This window comes from Gossypium hirsutum, chromosome D10 (genome assembly GCF_007990345.1).
Source record: "Gossypium hirsutum isolate 1008001.06 chromosome D10, Gossypium_hirsutum_v2.1, whole genome shotgun sequence".
In the NCBI taxonomy this organism is placed as follows: domain Eukaryota; kingdom Viridiplantae; phylum Streptophyta; class Magnoliopsida; order Malvales; family Malvaceae; genus Gossypium; species Gossypium hirsutum.
Window position 1 is genome coordinate 34,753,827 of NC_053446.1, and position 4,533 is coordinate 34,758,359.

A 4,533-nucleotide genomic window follows, 5' to 3' on the forward strand; every position below is an offset into this window, starting at 1 on the left:
TCAGGAATACAGCCTAGGTTTCAGTTTATTGTGATGAATAGACGCAATACTAGTTAGTTCAATACGATTCTTGATCTTCTTGTATTGGTGAACTTAAATCATGAAAATTGCTTGATTTGATTTTTACAAATTATAATTATTGCCTTTTTTGGTTTCTTGATTTATTATATAATATGTTCTATAATCGATCTTTTTTTTCGTAAATTTTGGTTAGAATGATGATTAAACTAAGAAAAATAGTCTCTTAAGAAAGTTTTTATAAACAGATAATTTGGTGGAAAACCTCTTGGGAGATTTTGAGTATGAAGTTCAGGATAAGTATCTACTATACCGCAATGCTTCTCACGAAAGAAATGGTCATTGGTTCTATGATGCACATGAACTCGAGGATGGCCGTCATGGATGGTCCCTTGGAGCCGTCATCATCAACTGCACCCAGTGTCGCAGATGTCCCTGATGGTCCTGCCTTTGTGAATTTCTTCAGTGTATGCATTTTTCTGTTCAACTTCTGCCCACTGATTACATGCAATACATTCCAGTACATTTAGAATATTTTTAACATTGTAACTTTTAACATTATTGTAAGAATATTTTAAATTATACTTCAGTTATCAATTTATATCATATATCCTTCGTTGAATTTGAAGTCTCATTTAGTTTTTCTATTTTTGGTTGGATTTCAGGTTATAGGAAGGGTTTTATATGGATGAAAACTGAATGTTACAAATCTGCCAAAGTTAGTGGCGTTTGTTCATAAACGTCGCTAAAGAACGGTACTTTTAGCGGTGTTTGTGATAAAAACGCCGCTAAAGATCATTTTCTTTAGCGGCGTTTGTGATAAAAGCGCCGCTAAAGATCATGCTCTTTAGCGACGTTTCTGATAAAAACGCCTCTAAAGGTCATGTTCTTTAGCGGCGTTTGTGGGTAAAGCGCTGCTAAAGGTCATGTTCTTTAGCGGCGTTTGTGGGTAAAGTGCCGCTAAAAGTCATGTTCTATTGCGGCGTTTTTCACATAAACGCCGCAAAATTTAGCAGCGTTGTCTATAGTGGCGTTTTTTGCGGCGCTTGTGAAAGCGTCGCAAATAGTTTTTGTGACGCTTAAAAATGTCGCTATAGGCCTAAAAAAAGGCTGCTAAAAGCCTATTTTGCTGCAATGACTGGTTACAATGAGGAATCCCATAATGAGGACACTTACGAAGTAACTCCTTGAATCGCTCCCAAGCCTCATACAAAGACTCGTCATCTAGTTGTTGGAAAGTTGTGATCTCGTTCCTTAACTTAGCATTTTTGCTAGGTGGGAAATACATAAACAAAAATCTCTCTGCTAATTCTTGCCATGTAGATATGGAACTTGGTGGCAATGAATTGAGTCATGCTCGTGTTCGATCTCGCAACGAGTACAGAAACAACTTCAATCTCAGTGCGTCTTCAGTCACATCGGCTATCTTGAATGAATCACTCACCTCCATAAACAATCGAAGGTGGAGATGTGGATCTTCCGTGGGCATACCACTGAATTGGCCCACCGTTTGTAGCATTTGAAACATCACTGGTTTCAATTCAAAGTGGGTTGCCTCAATATCTGGCCTTCTAATTCCTAGGTTTAACTCGCTAAAAAGTGGCACAGCATATTGTCTGATGCATCGATCCCTATCATCGGTAATGAGGATGGGATTTCGTACATAATCGGCTTCATTACCTTGGTCTTGATTCTAATTTCCAAGGTCCATCTCAACTCATCTTTGAGCTATTCGTTCACGTCTTCTTTGTCTGAAAGTTCGCTCAATTTTAGGGTCTACAGGGAGTAAATCAATAATTCGATCTATGCTCATAAACACCTGAGAAGAAAATCACAAAAAATTAAAAAGAATAAGTAAATAATGTTAGAAATAAATCAAATTCTCAATATATAATTTCACGAAAAAAATGACTATGGCAACCGTTGACAATCCCCGGCAACGGCGCCAAAAACGTGTAACGCTTGGGTTTCTGTAAGTGTACACAGTTGTTATCAAGTAATAAGTAAGTATCGAGTTAACGTCTCCACAGGAATTGTGCTTGTGCTAAGCCACTTAACTTGTAAAATTATATTAACAATTTGAAAAAAAAAAAATAAAAACACAATATAGTTGAGAAGTGGTGTCTAAATTAAATTAAATGCAATGATCCCTAATGCAAGTTTTCCTAAGTATGCAGACTATATGAATGAAGTAGATTTTACCAAAATTAAACACAATTTGCAACAATTATAACATAAATAAACTAGGACAATTACTTTAATTAAACTTAATTTATTATCATCATACTTAATAATATTCAGAAAAACATTACATGGCAACTCGATCTTTCATGAGTTTGGAAACCAAATTAGGTCCTTTCAGAATCGTTTACTTAGTAAATACACATTTTACTGATCCTTATTTACTAAGGGTTTCTTACATTCGTGTGAGGTAACAGGGACCTGTTAGGTTTGAAACAATTTAATCACACAAATCTAAAAACTATGCAGATAACATAGCCTGGTTAGGGTTGTTATGCAACCTACAATTTAATCGGGTTAGGATCTAAATTGAGCATGCACATTTCAATTATGCGTCCATTAGCTGTCGTCTGGTTAGGATCGCTCAACTAATTCAGGTGCATTTCAATCATGTATAAACGAAATACAGACTTAATTTTAATTGAAAACATGATCGATTGAGGCACAAACATTATAAGCATGAATCAAATAAATATTATTTAATTAAAATAATCATCCTAGCTTAAATAAAATTAAGCTATCATTGTTGTAAACAAGAACAAAAAACTCATAGCAAACATCTTTAAATTAAATTAAAGAAGAGAAAGATTAAACCCAACTCAAAGTGGCTGTCACCCAAGACTCTAACTGATGAGGCTCCTTCGCTCCTTTGCTTTGCTCCTTTGCTGATTGCTCTCCAAGGTGGCCGACCAAGGGCTCTTTAAGAGGCTAATTTTCTGAAATCCTGTATGCAAGGATGGTGATAGGCGTGAGAGCTTAAGAGATTTGAGAGAATTGAGAGAGGAGAGAATGATGAGAAGTGAGGGATGTTGGATGAATGAATGAGAGGCTCTTATTTATAGGTGAGGAGAGGGGGATAGTTTACTAAAAATAAGGGTGTTCATCCTTTGAAAAATCTCCCATGGTTGGCCGGCCATAAATCAAGCAAATCAAGCTGATTTTTCCTTGATTTTTTGTCAGTTTGGATGCCACAACAATTCAAGACTGAGAGTCGGTCAAGTGCAAATCTTCAGGTAAATCTCTAATTTCTTCAACTCTTCGAGGGCCTTGTATAATTAAACCAAAAGTTGGTTTATAATCAGCCATGTGCAACCAAAAATTGGGTTGACTTGGTCCCCACTTTGACGATTTTGCAATTAGAAGAAAATCTTTAGACCTGTCAAAGATAGCAAATAGTTTAGAGGACTAATAAATTAATTTAACAACATTAATTAATCAATTTACTTAATTAATTAACCCAATTTTTATTAATTAAATATTTAAAATGAATTATTAAAATATAACATTATATTTTATTATTTAATTTAATCATGCATGGCCCACTTCATAGCTTAAAAATATAATATGCTTAAATTAATATAAAATAAGCCATTTCATGCATGAAAACTATATAATAAAACATAAAATCACATTTTAATAATTTCTATGTTCTAATTTCATATTTTCACATATTTCATTAATTTATTAAACAATTAGTTGGTTTTAACAATAATTTTAAATAAAAAGGTGATGAATTATATAGGAAAATCCTATATATTTTTCCATTTACAACATGTTTTATCGCTTTTTTCGAAAATTCATTAAAACTCAAGAAATCTTTAACGAAACTTCAAAGTAAGTTTAGAAGCCTTCTAATCATGTTAAGACAAGTTGAAAAATACTTTGAAACCATCTTTTTATCCATAATCCTGAAATTCAACATTAAAGACCCAATTTTTTAATTTATTTAAAACATGCGTTTCAATGGCTAAAAATTCAATCTAAGGGACTAGATATCATTTAAAATTCATAAATATTCGAATGATTACCTTCAGTGGAAGAAAAATGAGCTTTCACGCAAATCCAAAAATCTCACGTTTTGGAGAAGATGGTGAAGTTTTTGGGTGTTTTCTTGGATTCAATGGAGATTTATAGTTCAAAGGATGTTGGAAATCAAGAGTAATTAGGATTAAGAGATCAAAATCAAGTAGAATAGAATTGGGAGAGTAGTAAACAGCACAAGTAAAGGGGAGAGCAACTATCGTGAAAACAAGGTTGTAGCATAGAGGTTTTTAGGTTCGATTTAAAATTCTTGGAAATTTGCTTCATAAAAACTCAGTTTTGACTCTTTTAAAAATCAGTCCTATTTTCAAAATTAACAGCATGTTTGGTTAGGTGTATTGGCATAGCCAATACACCCCTAATCAGTGGGCCCCACTTAAGCCCCATTTATTCTGTTGTTTGGTTCATGGTAATACTATTACGAGTGTAATACATTACTTGTTGGATCACCGG

At 33.8% G+C, this 4,533-nt stretch overlaps 1 non-coding gene across 1 annotated transcript; it reads left to right on the forward strand.

The window, feature by feature from the left end:
- The first annotated feature begins 1,172 nt into the window (after positions 1 to 1,172).
- On the forward strand, positions 1,173 to 1,279 carry LOC121222715 (small nucleolar RNA R71). Its single transcript, XR_005920081.1, has one exon. It is a non-coding gene; the product is annotated as a small nucleolar RNA R71 (small nucleolar RNA).
- Positions 1,280 to 4,533: the final 3,254 nt, after the last annotated feature.